This window comes from Scomber japonicus, chromosome 19 (genome assembly GCF_027409825.1).
Source record: "Scomber japonicus isolate fScoJap1 chromosome 19, fScoJap1.pri, whole genome shotgun sequence".
In the NCBI taxonomy this organism is placed as follows: domain Eukaryota; kingdom Metazoa; phylum Chordata; class Actinopteri; order Scombriformes; family Scombridae; genus Scomber; species Scomber japonicus.
Genome location: NC_070596.1, coordinates 32431027 through 32455637, shown reverse-complemented (window position 1 = coordinate 32455637; position 24611 = coordinate 32431027).

Genomic DNA, 24611 nt, shown 5'->3' with positions numbered 1-24611 from the left:
TCACACCATACATTTGTGACACACACACATTTGTTTTACACACACACACACTCACAGACACACTCACACACACTCACTCATACATCATACATTTGTGACACACACATTTGTTTTACACACACACACACACACAGACACACTCACACACACTCACTCATACACCATACATTTGTGACACACACACATTTGTTTTACACACACACACACTCACAGACACACTCACACACACTCACTCATACATCATACATTTGTGACACACACATTTGTTTTACACACACACACACACACAGACACACTCACACACACTCACTCATACACCATACATTTGTGACACACACATTTGTTTTACACACACACACACACACACACACACACATACACACTCACACACACACCATATACTTGTGACACACACATTTGTTTGACACACACACACACACACACAGTCACTCATACACCTTACACTTGTGACACACACATTTGTTTCACACACACGCACATACACACACTCACACTCACACATCACACACTCTCACCCATTTGTGTGATTTGAAGGGACATCATTTGTTTGAATAACAACAAAAGACACACATACACCAACCTTCAAACACACACACATTCACCTGAACGACTACATCATATTGACAAAACGTAGAAACTCTACTGATGGAAATAGGAGATAGTAGTGATGATGAGACTGTAATAGACAATTGTCATAATACGGAAGGAAGCGCTGACACCAAGGGAGTAAGAACGCATTTTTGGCTTGAACGCACATATATTAACGAAGAAGGGACAGAGAAGTGGCAAACTGAACAAGAAATCAGCCAAAAACTGTGGGATTTAACTAAGATTGTCAATTTACCACAAATTGAGAGAGAATTCCCTGCAGTACCGTGGACGGAAGTATTACGTAGGATTTGGATTCCCAGAATATTGGCAACAATATTGGAACAACTCTGTAACAATCCACTATCCAAAGCCACAATCCCATTGAGTCCTTTACTGGGGATCCCGGAAGGATTGACTCTAGCAGGAAAAAGCAGAGGGGCAGTAGATCCACGATTGGACATCACTGTCATCCCCAGGAACGTAGAGTGGGAAACAGGAAAATTCGGCAATATCACCAAAACAGTTGCAGAAGACGGCACTGAGGATTTGAGATTGAATCCCACATCAGAAAAAAGACTCAAACCGGGAGTCACTGTAGGAAAGATAGTGGTGTGGATCAAAACAAAAGAAGAAGGAAGACCAGCAAGACAAGGATACATGGGGGCTAAAGTAACAAAAGGGGAAGGGGTGTTGACTCCGTTAGCACTGGTGGTGAGAACGCAACCAGATCATGAAAAACAGATCAGACTCTGCATGAAGAAATGGCATAAACGTACATCAGGAACACTTCAGTGGCCCAAGGAAGGAACATTTGAAGCAGCCCGATGTAACGAAATAGAAGCCAACATCAAACACTATAAAGCTAAAGACACCAGCAGTACAAGAGAAGGTAAAAGAGCCAGAGAAAGAGAGGTGCTGAGATGGTTCAGACAAGCTGCACGAAGACACGTATTGGATGTCAAGCAAATGCCAGCATTACAAAGCAAAGAAGAGAAAGCGAAACAAGGACGCCAACAAAGAGAGCCTAGTGCTCCACAGTTGCCGGCTCCGCCCCCATATGCTCCAAGCACTGTTGAAGCACTAACCAAACAGTGCCCAATAATGCCAGTACAAAACAGAATGGAGGGTGAAATGGAGGGGAAAATAACAATAAAATGGAGCCCGCAAGAAGAAATAGAAGATGGAAGAATGCAGGAAATCAGTTCTGAAAGAAGAGAAGGAGCTCGAAGAAAATACATCGACAACATGACACCAGAAGGAAGCTTGGCCAACACCGGCGAATGGAGTCTCACTGGATCAAGTCCAGCCAAAAAGAACACAGACAAACAACCATTTGAAAGCAGTTCTAACTTCCAAACAGCAAGAGAAGAGTATGAAAGGATCAAAAACGGAGAAAACCCATCGGAAAGTAACAGAGAAGCATATCGAAACCTACTAAGACAGCAGGATGAGTATAAAAGGCGATGTCAACAAGAGCATGAGAACAGCTCTGATGAAAGCCACAGCCAGAATGACATGGAGGAATGGGAGACTGGAAGACTGCAACTATGGAAGCAAAACACAGATGCACCACACCTTTGGCCTCTGAGGGAAGAAAAACAGCCTCAAACATGGGCCCATGGGGTAAAAGCAAAGAAATACCAATCACTTCAAGAACTAAAAGAACAGCAATCTCAGGATGAAAATTTCCAACAAATACAAGGCGCCACAAACCTGCGCATGATAAGAGAATGGTACCGGTCACCAGCCCTTAAGGAAAAAGAAGAAGAAGGAGAGGACTACGAATATCAACGAGAGGACCAGCTACCATGGACATTGCCTAAAACACGTACTCAAAAGGTGAAACTGACACTGGCAGGAAAAATGGAAACAGACCGCAAAGAAGAAGGAGATGTGACACGAAGGTTGAACCAAGTACAAAATACCCTCACAGAGTTGGTAGAAAATCAAATGAGCCAACCAAGATTCAACCAAGAGTTACACAACACAGGCACGACACTCAGAAGTGGAAGGCAACTAAGGCAAGGAATAGAGCCAGAAAAGGTGGAAGAACTGAACTATATGTGTCCACTACTAACAAAACCTGGACAGAATCTACCCCACTATGTGCCATGGTCATTCTGTGACATGATTGGACTAGCAGGAAGACTTCCTGATCTCTCCGGAGGAGCAAATAAATGGATTACTGCATTCGAAGAAAACACAGCAGGAATAACACTGGCGTTGGGAGACATCAAGGCTCTGCTGATGCATGTGGCAGGAAAATACAGCACGGAGGAAATCTTCCAGAATGCAAACCTAGCCCTAGTGGTAACTGAGAACCAAGCAGACCATATTGGGTTTAACGGCTTCCGCGGCAGCGTTTGGGCTCAGATAAGAAAGCAATATCCAGAGAAAATGGATCCATCAAAACTGGAAGGAGAAATGCTAAAGGATGGAGAGTGTCCAGCCAAGTTTCTACATGCCTTCCAAACAAAATGGAGAGAGGAGACTGGCAACGTCTGGAACATCAACGACACTACAAAAAGTCTGTTCAAAGTCATGGTGAAAAAGGCTATGCCTCAAGAAGTACAGAAACGCCTAGACAACGTTGTGGGTCTCATGAAAATGGAATGGCCATTGTTCTCTGAGCATATAGTTCATCATGTGGAAACCACCAGGAAAGAAAAGTTGAAAGAAGAAGAAGCAAACAAACACATGGTTAACAAACTAACACAACTACAACTGCAAGAATTAAACAACAGTGCAAAGCAGAAGAAAAATAAAATACAGGCTCCAGTGATAACAGCTGAACAGGCCCAAGAACAAGCTGCAAAAATGGCATTACAGAGCCCAACAGGACCCCCACCACAGAACCAAACACGAGCTCCACAAATAAATGAGCAACGAGCACCACCTGGTGCACAGCCACCTGTCTATAGACACATGAACCAACCCCAACCCAGGATGGATGAAGATCAATGGAGGCAAAGAGGAAGACCTATACAAAGAGGCGGTTCATATCAAAGAGGGCAAGGGCACAGACCAAACCAATACGACCATTTCCAGGCCCCAAAAAGACAACGCAGAAGCCTACATGAAGATACAACATGCTGGCTGTGCGGAGGAAAGGGACACCTTCAAAGAGACTGTCCCACCAATCCATGGATAGGCCCAGCCCAGAAGTGGAACTAGGGGTGCCCTGAGAAGCCTAAAAAGGGGTATATGACACCAGTGGTTTCAATGCAACCACAAGATGAGCCAACAATATCAGTAAAGATACAAAATCAAGAACATTCATTTATGGTTGACACAGGGGCAACCTACTCCTGCATCGGAAATACTGGCTCCAAACTCCCCCTGTCAGGATCATCTGTCAAGACCGTAGGCTTCTCTGGGAAAACACAAATTATACCCCTAACTCAACCCGTACCGATGCTCATCGCAGGAAAATCAATAACAGCTCCCCTGTTATACTCAGAAAATACCCCCATCAACCTGTTGGGACGAGACATCTTATGCCCATTAAAAGCCAACATTATATGCACGCAAGAAGGATTGAAGGTGGACTTCCCAAGTGATCACACGTATCGGCTAATGCCAGTACGAGTAATGGAAAAAATCGACTCCTTAACAAAACCAGCTGTATACTGGATCCAATGGCCTCCAAAATCAGAACTGAACCAAAAATGGGAGACCTGGAAAAACTGGACATTGAGACAGATGGGAAAGGCACATGCACCACAGTCACCGTTACATTGCACCATGATGTATGATGAAAAACAAGAACATACAGACTATGAACAATGTTGGGAAGAACTGATCAACAAAAAGCCCTTCTACATGACCAGCCTGAACATATACGTGGGACCACAAGGAGCGGCAGCAGCAGTAGACCTTCAGCCTAAATTGCAACAATGGTTCCAGATCCCAGACGCCGCACCACATGTCACACTCATGATATCAGAAGGATTTGAGTCACGAGATCTCGGGCCCATGATGAAGTTTGCACTGCAAATACAGGACTGGCAGCCCACACATGATAAGGACGTTCATATCACCTCCAACAGAAAGTACTTCAGGATTTCGCTAAAAGCATGGGATGAAGGAACAGCAGAAAGAATACTGTTGAACAGTAAATCACCAACTCATATGATGATCTCCATGGAACATAACACTCTGCTTGAACAAGTACCACATGAACTATGGTCACTACACAAAACAGACGTAGGCCTAGTAAAGTCAGCACGGCCTATTCGAATCAAGCTTAAAACCGGAATAGTACTACCATTCCAAAGGCAGTACCCCATAAAGCAACATGCCATCGATGGTATCAAACTAACCATTGAGGGCCTGCTGAAAGCAGGAGTGCTCATTAAAACTCGAAGCCCCTGCAATACGCCCATCTTTCCACTTAAAAAGCCACACTCAGAAGATTATCGATTGGTACATGATCTGCGAGCTATCAACACCATTGTGGACGTTGACACTCCCCTTGTCCCCGACCCACACACATTACTCTCAAACATTCCCCCAACAGCTCAATGGTACACAGTAATAGACCTATGCTCTGCATTTTTCAGTGTACCACTACACCCAGATTCACGATATTTGTTTGCATTTACCTACCAAGGCCAACAATACACGTACACTCGACTGCCGCAAGGCTATGTGGACAGCCCCTCAATTTTCAACAAAGTATTAGTCGAAGACCTACAACATTTAAACTTGACAAGCACCGTGATTCAGTATGTGGATGACTTACTCATTTGCAGCCCCACCAAAGAGCAATGTGAAAAAGACTCAATTGCATTACTGACTGCATTGGCGAAAGGAGGACACAAAGTCAGTAAAGACAAGCTGCAGTTATGCCAGACAAAGGTTGAATATCTAGGAAGACAGTTGGATGGCAACAAAAGGAACATAGCTCCGTCACAGATTGAAGCTGTCATCAAAGCTCCCAAACCACAAACGGTTGGACAAATGCTATCATTCCTGGGAATGGCAGGATATAGCCGTCCGTGGATCTGTGACTATGCAATAAAAGCAGCCCCTCTGAGAGGTTTAATCAAAGCCGCAGGTCAAACAAAATCCTCAGCTGACTTACAATGGACAGCAGAGGCAGAAGGCGCTTTTCAAGCCTTAAAAGCAGATATGCAAACAGCTCCAGCACTCGGCAATCCCGACTACGCTAAACCATTTCACTTGTATGTTGCGGAAAGAGCCGGTTATGCATGTGCGGTTTTGATGCAAGAAACTCCAACAAAAAAGCAACCACTTGCCTATTACAGTACTAAGCTAGATAATATTGAAACAGGTTTGCCACCCTGTTATCAGGGATTAGCAGCATCAGTTTATGCCTTTCAGAAAGCCTCAACTATAACAATGGGACACCCAACTACTCTGTATACATCCCACCAATTGCATGCTCTCCTCACTAGCCCTAGATTTGTGCTTACACAAGCAAGAAAAACAGGATATGAGGTAATACTTTCTGCACCAGAGCTAAGAATTCAACGGTGTAGTATTGTTAATCCAGCAACACGGATGGTAATACCTACAGAAGGTACTCCACATGATTGCCTTCAATCCACTGATGCGTTTCTGAAACCACGTGAAGATATGCATAATCAACCAATAACAGCAGATCTTACTCTGTTCGTCGATGGTTCTTGTTTCAGAGACGCAACAGGTAACCATGCAGGTTATGCAATTGTACAGCTACTGCCAGATGACACTTTCGCTGAAATCCAATCTGTCAAATTACCACAACCATGTTCGGCTCAGCTAGCGGAAATTAAAGCTTTGACCGCAGCTTGTAAACTAGCAGCAGATAAGAGTCTCAATGTATACACAGATTCACAATATGCGTATGCAGTCTGTCACGTACACGGTACTATTTGGAAACAAAGAGGCTTCTTAAGAACTGATGGCACGCCAGTAACACACGGAGATGCCATATCAGCTCTGTTAGAAGCTATGCATCTTCCAACAGCACTTTCCATTATTAAATGTGCAGCCCATCAAAAAATTGACTCTCTCATAGCAAAAGGGAATAATTTGGCAGATGAAGCTGCAAAGCGGGCTGCAACCGCCACTCGTATGGAGCCTCTCTTGGATGCTACAGATTGTGAACCTCTTACCACTCTTTCATCTCTTATAACTGCCCAAAACATGGCAGGTGTGTATGAACAATCATTGTGGCTAAAAAGAGGTGCCATTAAATTAACGCAGGATGGACCTCATAAAGGCTTATGGCGTAGTGTGCATGGACATTTTGTGTTGCCAACCACATTGTTACAGCTTGCTATTCGGAATGCGCATGGCTCTGACCATTGCGCTAGGGGGGAGGTGATAAGACGGCTCCAAGCTGTTTGGTGGACACCATTTATGGCAACTACAATAGATAGAACACTAGCAGAATGTGAAGTTTGTGCACAATACAACATAAGAAAGGCATTTTCAACACCACTTGCACACATCCCACCGCCTAATGGTCCGTTCCGACATTTAATGATGGACTACATAGATACAACTGAGCGTGTGAAAGGATTCAGATACATCCTAGTGGTAATAGATAGATTCAGCAGATGGGTGGAGGCAGTACCAACTAAAAGCCCAGATTGCAGAGCAGCAGCAAAATTCTTGTGTAAAGAAGTTTTTCCCAGGTTTGGTTTTCCAGACACGATAAGTTCAGATAACGGGAAGGCATTTGTAGCTGAGATGATGAAGGTAGCAATGAAAATGTTAGGGATCAAACAAAAGTTTGGATGTGTATATCATCCACAATCACAAGGTGCAGTAGAGCGCGCAAATGGAACACTAAAAGCAAAATTAGCCAAGATCAGAGCAGACAGCCAGTATAAGATCAATTGGGTGGATGCTTTGCCACTAGCGCTTATGTCTATGCGAACACAAGCTAACAGACTAACACATCTAACACCGCATGAAATGATGACAGGGAGACCGATGCCGGTCCCCTATCTACGAGGCCCGTATGACGGACCTCCACTTGAACAGTGTGAAAGAGAACTAACAAACTATCTTCGACATCTCACGCAAATACATAAGGTTATATTTCAACAGGTGAAAGGAGCAACAGAGGACAGAGACGGAGAGATCCCAGCTGAACAGCAGAGAATCAAGCCAGGCGACTGGGTCTACACGAAAGTATTCAAACGAAAGTGGGACGAACCCAGACGAGAAGGTCCCTTTAAGGTCCTCTTAGCCACTCCAACCGCTCTCAAAGTCGAAGGTAAGAGAGTTTGGTTTCACTTAAACCATTGCTGCAAAGCCAGAGGCCCAAGTGAGACTTCTAAAGAACCAGAAAGTGACGCCCAGCCAGAAGATAGCCAGCCCACAGCATCGCTGGAAGAGCGCCACGGGGACGGCGACGCCTCCCCACCGGCTGCAAGACAGTCACAGAGACTGATTGAGAAAAAAGAAAAACAAAGAACAGTGTCCCACAAGTAGCGAATCACTGCCATCAGGACCAAAAATAGATTAATACTTTAAAAAGCTAGAAAGACAGGAATAGTTATGAGTGGAAAGTTAATGATGAAGAAAAGTCAGGGTCAGAAGCAGAAAAGATGTCAGGAAAAAATCCAACACACACTTATCTCACGTACAACAGCAGGAAGGAAAGTGACAACACCTAGAGAAGGGAAGAAAGGACAGTGGGTATTAAGAACATTGGGCATTATGGGATGGATGTTGTTGTTCGTGTTTCTAGGTGAAATAAGTCCCACACCAAAACCAAAACCAAAACATGAAAAATTAATGGAATGTGCATTGGCAATTGGAATGTCAGCCGTAGAGCAAAAACTAATACCAATTGACAAAGTGATGAAATTCACATACGTAAAATCAGCCTCACATAACCAAGCGCTAATGACTGATCTGAACAACACCAAAATAATAGGTGACCCAATTCATGAACAGTGCCATATTGAAGGAGTAGTGAATGTGGTGATGCTATGCTCAAACCAATTATGTATTGACCGCAAGAACAATAAAATTATGACAAAAACTCAAGCTAGACGATTAATGAAAATCCAAAAGAGGCGCCCAAAACGCCAGTCCAAACAATTAAAGGTAATAGGATGGGATAATAATATGTTCTACCAATGGCTAAAATTTTCAGCTAGACAAGTGAGTAATCAAACCTGCATTGCATGCTATAATGCTAAAAGACTACCGATAATTATGTCCATACCAATGGAAAAAGATGCTTGCAAAAACAAAACTTCCTGTTTTGCATACTGTGTGATAGCAATGGCCAGTTGGAACAATGAATTAGAGGAACCGGAATTGGCAGTTTGTCCCAAACGATTAGATAACCAATTCGAAACATGGGTACCACCTCTGACTGTGAAAGCTAAAGGATTAGTACATCCCTTCTGTATGATGAGGGGTGAAAGAATGGCAAAAGAGATGGTTGATGCTCAAAATACTATGAGAGAAGCCCTAAAAAAGCTCAAGTCCAATTCCTCTAATCCACTTACTGGATTCATGACACCAAATGGCACACAGTATAAATGGAGCTCTAGGTTCAAAAATCAGACCAACCAAACACCCATTGTTAAGAAAACAGGAGTATGGCTAGCTAGAGGAGTCACAGAGAAGGGAGCGCAGGCTGAATTTAGTCGACTACAAACCCCACAAAATCCGCGATTTCCAATACAACCCTTTGTGTCACTGAGTACAACTAGGAAAGCAACCATGCGCTGTAAGGACATAATAGTTGATAATAATGTACTTAAAGCTTGGCGCGATGGGAAATACATTAGTGCATACAAAATCCCATCATTGGCAAATGGTACACGACCACTAGCAGATATATTTTGGCTGTGTGATGATGACCCGCAGGTAAAAGTAACCTTGCCAGTGAACTGGACAGGGTTATGTGCTCCGGTCATGTTAACAAGTCAAGTGTCTGTGCTGGGTCCGCCACCTGATGCCACCACCCATAAAAACAGAAAGAAGAGAAGAAGGAGAAAAAGTCTGTACAGACCGTGGAGCGCCAATGACGATATTTACATAGCATGGAATCAAGAACCCTTAGGGGTACCAAACGACCATTTAGCTATAAGTGAAAGCTGGATTAAATCAGGTCAAGGAGTAGGCTGGATACCATTAGTAGGACCCATGTTCAACTCACAATATATGGCGCGTAATAGCCGATGGATAAATTACTTATGGTACAATCAAGAGCGATTTATGAACTGGACAGTCAAAGTAATGCACGGAATCAATAAACAATTGTACGCCACCTCCCAAATGACACTGCAAAATAGATTCATGATAGATAGACTAATGGCTGAGGAGCAGGGGGTTTGCAGTTATTTTGGGGATGAGTGTTGCACTGAAATACCTCAATTTGCGGGAGAAAACGGTAATTTGTCATCATTACTGAAGCACATGGAAGCTATGAGAGACAAACATGTGAAAAATTCTAATTGGAACACCCAGCCAAAAGCATTGGACAAAATCTGGGAATGGCTGAGCAAAATGTCATGGCAACGCATTTTTCAAATAATTGGAATGATATTGGGTGGCCTCCTCCTGACAGCAGCCGTAGTCATGTGTTGTGTGCTGCCTATAATGAAATCAATGATAGGCAAAACAACCAAAGTAATAATGGGGCAATTTCCTGTCCAAGTGACTTACACAACAGGACCACATCATTATGAGAGCGATGATTATGCCCCTCAGGACACCGCGTCACGGATATACGAAAACTGATAAACCCAAATGGCAGACAATTTATGTAAAAAGAAACGAAGACGAGGACGTAAACAGAACACACACACAGATGAAAAAGACTATTCGGCAAAGAAAAATAATCAATTACAAGCCATATTAAACAAACTCCCACACGGACCAATTCGGCTAGTAGATTCCAAAACGTATGTGCAGCACTATAAATATTCAGTACATTCAGAGGGATATCCTATGATGAGTAAAGATGCAGACTTACGGATACAGGCCATGAGATATTTGCAGTGGAAAGTCCAAATTTATGAATTAGACCATGGATTGAGCGTAAGACACCACAACGTACTCCTATGGTACAAATATGATGTGGTCGAAAAAGATAAATGCACACCTCTATACACCATAGGAAAAATAGAAATCTGTTCCGTGTTTTTTGGAGAAGATCTGCTCTTCAGTACACACCCAACCTTACAACGAAAAGGAAAAACAGGAGTAACAACATTGTCCAATCACTATAGAGAGAAATACAGGGAATATACAGATGAGCCCCTCATTATAATTGGAAACAAGCTCCATTGGGGAAAAAAGAAATATTCTGATGATCCAGATCAGTGGAGACCTGACTTTAAGATGGGAAATAGGGAATTATGGTTAGGGTTTTAGAATAAAGAAATGGCAACAGTGATTTCACACATTGACACAGATAAGTGAACTCATCCTTGCTTTAATATCATCCTGATAGATAAGCATGTGGCAGAACAATCCATATCCAACAGCAGGGCCAAGCCAGGACTTCCAGGCCCAGCAACCACCACCAATGCTTGGGCCAACAGGAGGACCTTATGGACCATTCCAGGGGAGCCAGTTCGTGCTACACCCACCGAGACCAGATGTCGTACCTGTCATGGAGGGTAACCAACTGCAGCCCATCAGAGGACCATGGCGACCCACTCCAGGACCATCCGGAATGATGAATCCTCCACAGGCACCACCAACGCCCCGAGCCACCTGGCCATATGAGCAGACCATACAGGATTGGACAGCAAGAAGAGATCTACCTTCCGAACCCATATTCGAGATAATGAGACCAAGGGCGGATGAGCAAAAAGAAGAGCGTGTCCGACTTATGAGAGGAGATATGGGAACACCATCCAGGGAGAGTACCGTCAACATGCGGCAGTTTCTCCAAATAACAACACAGGAAATGGAAAGAGAAAGGAATCAACAACCGGACACTTCCACAGGATATCGAGGAGTTCCAACCCCGGCTGGGGTAGAGTCACGCCCACAACCTGCAGCTGAAGGAGTAGCAACAGGAGTTGCACAAACAGGAGGACCAATAGAGGGATTCTATCGAGAAGGAGAGGAGGATGATTCGGATGATCAGAGTAACTCCCCTCCAACACCAGGCTCACCTACAACGCCTGGACCTCCAACTGATGAGGAGACTCCCGACATACAACAACCAAGGGAGGAGACTGAGAGCAGTGATACCAGTCTTCCAGGCCCATCCTACCTGATGCTAACACCACAGCCAAAGAGAATGAGGGTGAGCCCACCGAGTCTACCTAGACAGCTGACACTAAGACCACAGTCGGCCCATGAGGAGAGAGTGGGAGGTTTGCCTAGGAGTGAATTCATCCAGCTAGTTCGGCAGACTCCCGAAGAGTTGGCCAAGCAAGTACGCATGGTCCGGCGTAAGATGCAGCAGGAAAAGGAGCTCAGTGAGGCGACTAAGTCAAATGTTCGCCTGAGAAAAGAGAAAGGTGACATCGAGAGAGCTGCAGCGATAAAAGAGGCAAGACTGGAACAAACCATAGAGATTCTGCGGGAGGAGCGGAGACAAGCTGACGAAAAATTCCAGAAAGAGAAAAAGTCCACTCAAAGGCGGGAAGGCTGCCTCATTGGCCACTTGGATCGTGCAAGGAATCAAATGGCCATATACATCAGAGCGATAGATCGCCTTCGCACCCTGCGTACCGGAGGGTACGCTCACTCTTGGGATATACCATGCATATTGGGGGTGGATACCCCTACTACTGCCCTGGATGTTTTTCAGCCATGTGAAGAAGATGATCCCTGTGTTGTCTGTGCATCAGCCGAAAAAGAATCAGATTAACACTGGAGCACTTGTGTGAAATACACTGGAAAAAGGAAAAAAAAAGAGACACTGCAACTCACTGATATAATGAACTGCACGGAAAAGTACAACTATACCATGTACTTGTAGTTAGAGTTTTGCGCACTGGAACACATATTTAATGGACATATTTAATGGACATATTTAATGGACATATTTAATGGACTTATTTAATCAAAAAAAAAAAAGAAAACGTATTTAATGGACTCATATATTGTCTTATTAATTGTCAAAAATACTAACACCACACGAACCTCGTTACTGGTGTAACGGATCACTATTGCAAGTAGGGGCATAGTTTTGAGAAACTTTTACGGAGTAACTGTGACTTATGAGTCACATAGGGGGGATATGTGGAGTATAATCTTCATGATGGATATTAACATTGTGTGAGATTGTTTTGATATAGAAAGTCCTTGCGGACTGTTAGTTGCTAAGGATAACCAAAACCAATGGAAATGTGTGATTCGGCCTTTAGTGAGTGTAAAAGCATGAAAACTACAATATATGTGTTTTAATATGATATGCATGATTTTCATTTTCTTTATTATAATCATTATAACCACTATTATTGAAAACGAATGCAGTTGAAATAAGGTAACAGGTCAGGGTGACCGTGACATGACTTGAGCCAAGATCTGCTGAGCCAGCAGCAGCTGCGTACCCAAAAAAAACCCCAGAAAAACAACTCCACTTGGGAGGAGATCAGAAAGCACCTGCATTTTCAGGATTTTGGGCCAAGATGATATCATGTGTTTTGAAAGAAAACTGATTGGTTAAATGTACCCCAAACGAGGGGGGGGGGGGTGTAACTTCTGGCAAGGGTTGGCAATATTGACAGTATAAATATGACTCCCCAAACCATCTTGGGCAGCTTTTTGTCTTGGGCAGCTTTTTGTTTTGTTTTTCGTGTATACGCTTTTTGTGTGTGCGTATCGTTTGTTTGTATGCGTGTCGCTTGTGTATGAATTACTTTTATCAACTTTGTGATTCAGAGTTTTGCTGTCGCCAAATAAAACTCTCACTGCATTCAGCTGGACGACTCCTGGTGATACCTGATTTGATTTGATTCAATCTGACTTGATTTTTGAACTTCAACATTTTTGAACAAAGAGACAATTTAGTTAATAATTAATATTCAACACTGTATTTTCATGAATTTTACTGAGAAATTAAGTTATTAAAGGATCAGTGTGGTCAATATTTTACCCTTCTAAATAAAGTGCACTATGTAGGACAACACAAGGAATGACTTGAATAATTCACCAAACTTGTTTTTTTGCCTCCCCAACAGGACAAAGGTTAGGGGTTATGGCTTCTACCTAACCTCCACGGCGTAACTACGCTGGTGCCCCGACGCCGTCGTGCACCTTTCGAAGTTCTGCGTCTCTCCATCGCTTCGTGTTTTGTCGCGGTGCAATTCACCGCTGCCAGAGCGGGCGGGCAGATGGATGGATGGATAGATCTATATAGATCTATACATCTATCTATCTATCTATCTATCTATCTATCTATCTATCAGGGGCCCTTTATATGTTTTCACCACTGTTAGCCACAATACACCTGCAGACTGAGCTGTGCTCTACATGTATTACATGTTGATTGATTGGTTAATCCTACATCCAGCATACCTTACTGTATACACACATCTATACATGTTCAGTCTGATATGAACCATCAGGGTTCACAGATAAATGTTCATGTTTAAAATCTGCATGTTGGACATTTAGTTTATTATTTGATGAAGTTAATGTTACTCACAGGTAGGAGGTAATTCCTTACTGCCTCTTCTGGTCCTTGGGTCCCCTGTTCAGACACACAGGTGAGACAGACAGGTGAGACACAGACAGGTGAGAGACACAGGTGAGACACAGACAGGTGAGACAGACAGGTGAGACAGACTTTCTTTTCCTGATTTAATTAAACACCAGTCTAACACTGACTCAGTTCAGTCTCACAAATTATTAGTGTTATCAGTATTATAATAATATATTAGTACCAGTGGTTTTACCATTACTATTGGCCTATCGTCTACATTATTACTGGTATTATTATGTATTATATGTATTTTCATTAATTGTACTGAGAAGTGAGAGGTTATTAAAGGGTCAGTGTGGTCAATATTTTACCCTTATAAATAAAGTGCACTATGTAGGACAACACAAGTAATGACTGAATCATTTACTGACTGTGTTTCAGACTTTCATCAAAATCCTGGAGCCTAAACATAAACCAGGAAGCAGTCAGAGCTCATCATGGTGAGAAAGTAAATACATTTTTATTGGTGTTTATTCCATTTATTGACTAACTGCTGTGTGTTCATTGCTGACAATTTGAATTAACATCGACTGTTGATTTAAGTTGTAAAGTGGACGCATCCGTGTCCTCCATTTTGTTGCAGGTTCGATGAATCAATTAATGGCTGCAACTCTAAAAAAAAAAAACCAACATGAACACTTTTCTTCACTTTCCGGACTCTCATTGTTCTTCTCTGACATGATACTGAATATATGAAAAACTATATTTTACTGTTTTACAAACAAATCACCATAGTTTAGTTTAGTTTAAGCGTTGTGACGTCAGTAGATCAGTAGTACTAGCTACTTTGTCAGCAGTTGAGTGAAAGTGAAACTAACTGGAAAAAACTGCGTCACACATTAAACACGTTAAAAACGCGTCTTCCACACAGACAACAATAAACATATTCATCAGCCATGAAGAATATACATATATAAATGCATTTTAAAGTTTTCTCAGCAGTGTGCGCGTTAATCTGAGCACAGTGCGCGCGACCAAACAAGCAGCCTTCACAGTAAAAGTTGAGACGGATTTAAAATGTAAAATTAGGGAATAATCAGACTTACTGAGTATTTTACTGTCTGCCATCTCGGCTGCTCTCTGGGTTATTTCTCCTCTTTATTCTACAGGTGTGACAGTCCGCAATCACACAGCTCACAGAGGACCTGATGTTTCCTGTCTCCACCTTCAAAATAAGAGAAAGCAGCATGGAGCACATCTGTGTCAAAGCAATACGTTCCCAAGACTGTAAGGGGAAGACTGTCCTGGCATACTGCTCCACCACTGAGCACTGAGACTGTCCTGGCATACTGCTCCACCACTGAGACTGTCCTGGCATACTGCTCCACCACTGAGCACTGAGACTGTCCTGGCATACTGCTCCACCACTGAGACTGTCCTGGCATACTGCTCCACCACTGAGTCTGTCCTGGCGTACTGCTCCACCACTGAGTCTGTCCTGGCGTACTGCTCCACCACTGAGACTGTCCTGGCATACTGCTCCACCACTGAGTCTGTCCTGGCATACTGCTCCACCACTGAGTCTGTCCTGGCATACTGCTCCACCACTGACACTGTCCTGGCGTACTGCATCATGATGTGGTCTGAAAAGCTCTGTAGAAGGTCATCAACCTCAACCTGGATGACATCTCCAGCTCTCTGTGTCTCTGCTGAGACATTTCATGCTGCTCTTAACTGGAGTAGCTCTCCAAATCTGGTTGTATAACGATGTACAATACCAATAAAGGCTTTCTATTCTATTCTAGTTTAGTTGTGCTCTTATTTTGAAGTAGCTGACTATTTCCGGTGTTAACTCCTCTTCTCACTTCTAGAGAACTCCACAGAGACGGAAGTATAAAGAGGAAATAAAAGTTTGAAAGTGTTTAAACCCAGAATAATGTCGCCGTTTTATTAATCTTCGGGTCCAGTGAGGAGCGGGTTACTGAACAGGTGAGTCCAGCTGTATTTATAGTGTGATATAATGTAATAATCTCTTTATTTATTCATATTTAATATTAATTAGTGTAACGCAGCAAACACCGCGGTGAGGAGACACTTTGAATATTCTCATTAATCTTTAATAACTTTAGAGTAACCTCATCAGATTTACTACAGGCTACATTACAGAATGAAGCAGGACTGAAGCTCAGGTGATATTTATACATTATGAAGTTTGGCGCTTTGAAAAGCTGCGCGAGGAGGTGACATTATTACAGGAAGTTGACGGGCTGAAGTTAAGAGACTGTCTCAGAGCTGATCAGTCCCCATACTAACATGCGGCTCTCACATGTTGTTTTATGGTATTTACATATACATCTTTGCAGGTTCAACCAGTGGCGGCTCGTGACCATAGACTGTATGCTCGTGACAAACTTCTTAGGGGGGGAGGGGGGTTGTTGCCATGATCACTAAGGTGACCCGTTCAATGGGTAAATTAATAAGTAAGAAGACAACTCACAATTAGTTTTCTCTGGTCATCTCACATTGCCAACACCACATATAACCGATTGTAAGGCAAGATTTTCCTTTTAGCTGCATTAGTCACATACTAGTAGGCAACAGAGGAAAGTTACATCCAGGAGTCTTCATAAATACAATTATTCAATTTACCTTCAAATACCTTTGAACATGGAGAGAGATGTCTGCTTCTCCATTCATTAGGACAGGGACAAGATAAAAGTTGGAAAAAATTAGAAGTAGGCCTATTTATTTTCAGTTCTTGAAAGTATTGTTTTTTCATTACAAATAGTTTACAAAAGTAGTTGCAAAATCAGAAAATATTTTGTGTAGTGCTAGTAACTTGCATAACTGTGACCTATGAAAAGTGTCAATCTATAATATGATTGTAAACAGTACACAATAGTTTATATAAATCCAAATGATAAAGGGGTTAGTGTAGTCAAATTCAAAAACAATCTGTATTAATAATCTGTATTATAGGAAAAGTAAAGTGGATCGTCCCATCTAATAACAATTTCTGTTATTTATCAAAGATACCACAATTTACAGTAACAAAGGAGAATTAAGAAATCCTATTGCCTGTACAACGAATGAAAAAATAACTATAAAAACCAATATCAACAGTTAAAAGATTAACTGCATGTGTGTGGGTGATTGTGACAGAACGAGAGAGAGAGAGGCAGAGTCTGAGAATGAGTGTCACTATTTAAACTACATTACTTGTACTATAATTTTGCTCGTCTCTCTTTCAAAGACGCAAAGTGATGAATAACTCTCACTGAAATCAGGCGTGTTCCTGATTAGCTCCTCTCCATGGAGAGCTTGGCCAGTGCATTCAAACGTTCCTGGCCCATTGCATTTAGCAGGAACGTCTTGATTCTCTTCAGTGTTGAGAAACACCTATCAGCTTCAGCCGTTGTCATGGGAGTGGTAATGAGAATCAGAAAATGTCTCCTGGAGGTTGTATCTCTGCAGAACCTGGTACAGCACCAGAGCAAAAACAGTAGCCCTTGAATTCAGGACTCATAGATCAGAGACAGTTCAGTCCTGAGCTTTGCCTTGTTCAGCATGGGATATGCCCTCACAGCATACAGAGCCTCGACAGGAGATGTATGGCAGTGCTGCTCAAACATCTCTGCCTGTAGCAGTGTGGCTACTCACAAGGTGGTCGGTGAAGGATGAGCCAGGATTATGTTGCAGATCTTACTTGACAGCCTCTGCTTCTCCCAAGGCCCTCCTTGGTCTTGTGGTTCCTGTTGCTACTTCCTGCTGCTGTTGAGAGTCTCTGAGGGCAAGCAGACCAACAGTGTTAGTACATGAAACTATGAGTGCCCGGTAGCATTTAGAAAGTGAATGTGCTAATTTGAAAACACTAATATTTATGTAGGTATTATTAATAGTAGTATCTGTCTTTACTTTATGCATGTGCACTAGGGATCGACCGATATGTTTTTTAAGGGCTGATACAGTTATTAGTAATCAAGGAAACCGATAACCGATATTAATTTGTAGAAAAAAATTAAATTTTGGTGTCAAAATGTAGAATAACACACTTGGGATTAGGCTGAATACAGTCTTCTCTTCTCTTCTCCTCCTCCCCTCTCCTCTCCTCTCTTCTCTTCTCCTCCTCCCCTCTCCTCTCCTCTCTGTGGCGCTGCATCTAGAAGCTGCAGTGCTGATTGGCTGTCACTTGTGCCATGCAGCCAATCAGTGGGCTCTGTAGGCGGGACATTGTTAAACAGCCAAGAGTGGTGACTTCAGGCAGAGAGAGACGGCTGCATAAGAGCCAAAGGAGCGCGTTTTAAAATAAACTTGTTTTATCGGTTATCAGTGGAAAAAACGGCCGATGCCGATTATCATAAAAATGCTGAATATCGGCCGATATTATCGGCCATGCCGATTATTGGTCGGTCCTTAATATACAGTCACCATCCACTTCATTAGATACACCTGTGCAATCTAACTCAATCCAATACAACAGCTCTGCTATAAATTCTACTTTACAAAGTTTATATATTTTCAGTTTTTGTTAACATTGTCAGAAAAATGATAATTCTACTTTATCTTTATTATCTTGAAAAGTTAATAATATAATATTGTAATATTCTGTATGTCAATGGAGTGGACAAAATATTAGGAACTAGGGATGTCCCGATCCGATATTTGGATCGGATCGGCCGCCGATATTAGCAAAAAATGCATATCAATATGGGATCGGCCTGCACGGGAAAATCCCGATCCGGACTCCCGATCCAGTTTGTTTGCAAAACTCCGGTCCGTGTTTTCCAGCGCACCGACGTTGGTAATCCAGATTTTTCAGCTTTTCCCCCCAAATCCGGTCCGCGTTTTTCAGCACACCTAGCGCACACCTAGCGACCTGTCCAGCATCCCACTTGTCTGTGCATGTCCCACTAAGAATTTAATATGAATTTAATAATATAATTTTATATTGTTTACTGATGGCTTTTTTAAGCCTTGGTTTACACTCTTGAGCAGAGCACTGATGCCAATTCAGTTTGTGTGGTTAATTATTTATTATTTTGTCTATTTTGTGTTTATTTAACCCTGTTAAGAATAAACAGGTCAGCGTCTCATTACCAACCATTGTGGATCATTCAAAGTAAGCTACGTTGGCTAGTTGTTCTTAAGAGTAAAACCCTTTTCAACATGAGTATAACAACAATATAAGTAAATATATTTAATCTTTAATACATTCTTGGATCGGCCGGTATCGGTATCGGCCGATGCTAAAAGCTACAATATCGGTATCGGATCGGAAGTGCAAAAAGCTGGATCGGGACATCCCTATTAGGAACACCAGTCAATATTCAAAATTCACCCTAACATAATTTTCCTGATAATGTTAACAAACAGTGGAAACATATAAATGTAATAAAATGTAGAATTTATAGCAGAGCTGTTGGATTGGATTGAGACAGACTGCACATGTGTACCTATTGAAATGGCTAGTGATTGCATTTCTTAATGACAAGGTTCAGTATTGAACAATATTATTTTATCTTACCTTATTGCCTGCACAGTGCTTGTGAAGCTCTGGAGGGCATGCTTGATGAAGACTGCATCAATGTCCTTCTTCTGCAGCTGCTGGTACAGCATGTCAATGTGAGGCATGATCTGATGACACAGTCCTCATCCTGCAGCATCCTCAGGAAGCCAGATGAAGCTCGTGGCAGCCTTCGTTAATCATTCTGGTCAAGTATGCTGGTGTGTTTAGGTGACCGGGTAAAAAAACTGGTAATACTGCACAGGTTGGAAAAGAAAACTTTCACTGCTGGGATGTGAGAAGTGACCTTGCTGCATGATCAAATTAAGCTAGTGTGCATAGCAATGCACATAAAGAGCATTTTTGAAATGCTCACACACCTTGTGCTGCACACCAGCCCGCTCTCCTCTCACTGCCTCCATCATATGCTTGCATGATGAGTTTCTCTCTGTGACCGTCAGAAAAAAGACCGCTCAGTCTGTCCAGAAGCACACTAGCAATAGACTCAGATGCATTCATAACAGGCAGAAACTCAAAGAAACGCTCCTGCACCGCATGGTTTGAGTTGATGTAACTTAACACAAGCAAGGGGAGGTACCTCATGGAGCACGGCCCTGCACTGATTGGACAACGATATACAGAGCAGCTCAAACTGTCTAGAACAGTCAAAACCACAGTAACACTGTAGAAGAATATGATAGGAAAAAAAATCCCTCCCTTTTCCCATTTGGTGGTGCGTCGCCAGATTGCCCTTATGAACAAACCACCCATGGGTTTAACATTAATGCTCACACAGTAGAAATCGACCTGTCTGAAGTTATAGTTTACTTGTCCCTATACTAATTGTTGAGCTGTTGCAGCTTTATTTTCATCAATAGCTGTTTAATAAAAATATTTATATTTATACTATAAGATCAGCAGCAAGGCCACATTTGTAAATCATGTGATTTTACAAATATTAAGAAGCTAAGCAGTCTTGCCATGTTTGTTAAATTAGTAATGGGTAGTAAAGTCCAAGAGTGTCAACACATTTTAGTTCATGGCAAAGCAGCTTTATTTATATAGCGCATCAAGGACCGCATACAGCCCAATTAGATCTCAAGTGGGCCCGAGCAGTAAAACCATTACATGATAACCTATAAATAATATATAATATTCATTTTAACTTGACTATAATAAACCAAATCCTGAGCAGTTGCCAGTCCCAGTATGTCATTCATGTGCTTGTGTGTGAGTCTGGAACGCAGTTTTGTTTTATTGATGCTCCTCACACAAAAATCTTGTTCACGAAAATAAGTAATCCTGAGCATGCACAGGATTTTTGCCAGGTGTGTCAGTTTGGGGTTTCCTTGGTAAGTGTCAGGTTCAGGCAACCTAAAACATTTAAAATATCAGACAAAGGAGGACAAGACACAGCGTTAGAGTTTTTTACTTGCAAGGAGAATGGACAAAGATCTGCTCAGTTACAATCTCCAACCCGCTCTGAGACATATCCCGCTGAACCCTTTCTTTTTATTCTCTTCGGGCGTTTCCTAGTTACATAACTGTTGCTGCTCTAAAGGGTTGGGGTCACACAGCAGCAACGTAATCAAAAACCAACATATTTGCATAATTAAATATCAACAGTGGTTATCCTCTTGCGATTAGGCGCAGTCCCTCTTTTGCAGAGATAACCCGAGTTTCATCTATGTCATCAGCCTGCAGGGCTGCGTCATCAGCCTGCAGTCGTGTACCCACTTCTATAACTTCCTGAAAAGTATTTTAAGCATATAGCACACTTACACACTGAAATAGAAAAGGTTAGATGCAAATAGAAAAGGTAAATATGAGATAACTTATGTACAATTATTCCATCAGTAAGAAATACTTTTAAAAATGTGTCAAAGATCGAAGTAAATGTGTTCTTGAAATCTGAATCAAATTGCAAGTCATTTACCTGAAGTTGGACGTCTCCGGGAAAGTCAGAAGCCTTGACTGTGAATGCTGAGCAAAAATCAGCAAGAATAACCATATATTTTATTACAAAACTGGAATTATCTGCAGTTTTCATGCTTTGCAAAGTCATCCAGTGGACCAGATTAGTCCTCTTGGAGAACCGGCTCTGGGTTCATCGTAGCACGGCTGATTTAAACTGCTATGACTTCATTTTATACGCGACACAAACACATAAACAATGGAGGACATGGAGGCGATGTTCTGAGGCTTTCTGTCACACACAAAGAGAAGAGAAACGAATCGCTGTAACTAGGCTTTACACGATCAGGATTTTTGGAGCTGATCACCGATCAATGAGTTTAAATAAACCGATCACCGATCCGATCACGTCTTCTTTGTCCACGCTCCGTTTCTTAAACTCGGCTTCTCCTCCTCGTGCTCCCTCCAGGTACATTTGTGGTGTTGAAACATTTTGCAGATGTTTCCCCACAAGGTTCTTTAGTGTTGCTCAGATTGCAAATTGTTTGTGTTTTTGTTTTTGTGAACAATTTTTTTATTGAAATTTTAGTTTCACAAGACAAGGTCAGACAGCAAAAACATTTCTAACATATCCCTCCCTTCCTCCCCTCACGATCTAGTGTCTCACACTTTTATTGAGTGTCCTTATTCTGAACTGATCTGGTCCGTTATAGCCGAAGCGGCTCTCTTCCATGTGTCCAGTGTAGAACTTTTAGCTTTGTTCACCCGTGCCGTAGACAGTTCTAACATGACCACATCCTGAAATTATTCCAGCCATTTCCTAGCGTACAGTTTGTGAGGGGGGTAGCCAGCGTTGCACTATCAGTTTCTTGGCAGCCGTCAAACCAGCCAACCACACCTTGCGTTGTTTCTCATTCAGTCCCAGATGGGAATCGTCATTGAGCAGAAGGAGAGTCGGCTCCAGAGGTACAGGCTTATCAATCATATCAGATAAAGTCACTTTTACTGTCCTCCAAAACCCATAAACCTCTGGGCAGTCCCATACCATATGCTTAAAGTAGCTGTATCCAAGTAATCATAAAGTTGCCCTAAATATCACCAGACATTAAGGAATCATGTTAATTTCAAACACTGATATCACTGACAGTAGTAGTCCAGAATATTCACATTGGAAAAGCTCAGTTGCAGCCCTCAAGTAATGTTTATGTTGTCATTCTGTGTTTTGGCCTGATGCTCCACCCACCACCTAGCTACCAATCACCAAGTCAGTACTGATGCTCCACCCACCACCTATCTACCAATCACCAAGTCAGTACTGATGCTCCACCCACCACCTAGCTACCAATCACCAAGTCAGTACTGATGCTCCACCCACCACCTAGTTACCAATCACCAAGTCAGTAGTGTTTCAGCAGCCAGGTTGCCAGTTGCCACTGAGCTGCAGCTAGGAACACTGCAGATAATGTCTGATGTTACAAAACCAAAAAAACCTCATTATGACACAAATACGTCGTGACAATCTGAGAAACAAAACCAGGGTATGTATAGGAGATGCCTTTGAAACATGGAGACGGTTACAGCGTCATACAGCACTCAGCTGCACCCGCTGATACGGAGGAGGATATACAGGATCACGTCCAACAACTGGCAACCCGCGTAAAGTAGACTCTGGCAGGGAGGGGGCGAGGAGTAACAGCTCTCTCCAGTGTTTTGAACGTGGGCCACAGTACCATTTCTAAACGCTTGGTGTCAGAGTTACATACTTCAACTTTAAATGTTCCGGGTCACAGTTCGGGCTGGTTGACAGCCTCATATGAAATCTCAGAAGAGGTGTCAGATAGGCCTTCTGGAACAACTTATAATGAATCAACTGGTGGTTGGGGTTCTTGGATGCATGAAATGTGTTTCCCCAGATGTTCTCCCAGTTTATGTCTCCGTCCGCAACAGCCAAGTCTCTAGTCCATGCCCTGGCCAGGGGTAGCCCTTCCTGCGTGTGAGTTTGAAGTTGTGAATACACAACTGATACCAGTCCTCTAGTGTCCGGTGTGGATAGCCAGTCCACGACAGGATGTGTCTGCTCGCACACCATAGGCGCGAAGAGCTGACCGTAGTTGGAGGTACAGAAAGTGAGATGTCATTGGTAGATTAAAAAGAGAACCCAACATCTGGAAGCTAAGCATACCCCCTGGGCCAAATATATCCCTGAGATTGTACACTCCCTTTGAGGACCATGATGTTGATTCAAACGGCTCATTCCCTGACTTAATATTTTTGTTACCCCATAGTGGACCACAGTCAACCACCTTGAAATTTCTTATTTAATTTGTGATAACAGGCCCGAAGTGTAACATGCATTGGTTGATAGTTAATCCAGAAAATAAGACCCCTTCGAGTTTGTATGGAAGCACTAGTCCATCTTCTATATCCCTCCAGGCAACCTGAGAAGATCAATCAAGCCATGTCTTAAGTGGGCACAGGTGAAAGGCCTGATGGTACCTCATGAAGTTTGGAAAGGCTAGCCCACCCTTTAGTTTTGATCGCTGTAGGGTGGCGAGTTTAATTCTGGGATGTCCACCATTCCAGATATATTTTCGTAGTAGGGAGTCAACTCTCTTCCAATATCCCGCCGGAGGAGGGAGCGGAATCATCATGCTAACAAAATTGAGGTGAGGCAACACGTTCATTTTGACGGAGGGAACCCTGGTTTGCAGTGAAGCTGGTAGTATAGTCCATACAGCTATGTCACGTTCCACCTCTATGAAGATGTTCTCATAGTTTGTTCTCACTATGTTATGCAATGAAGACTGAATCTGTATGCCCAAATACGTGATGGGAATATCATAAGGTAAAACTACCGCTTTTGCAGCCTCATTCAGGGGCATCAGAGCTGACTTCGTCCAGTTGATCTTATAGCCGGACAGCGTTCTGAACTCTTCAATAGTGGCTAAAAGAGAGGGTATTGATTTTTTCCGTGTCCGATAAATAGAT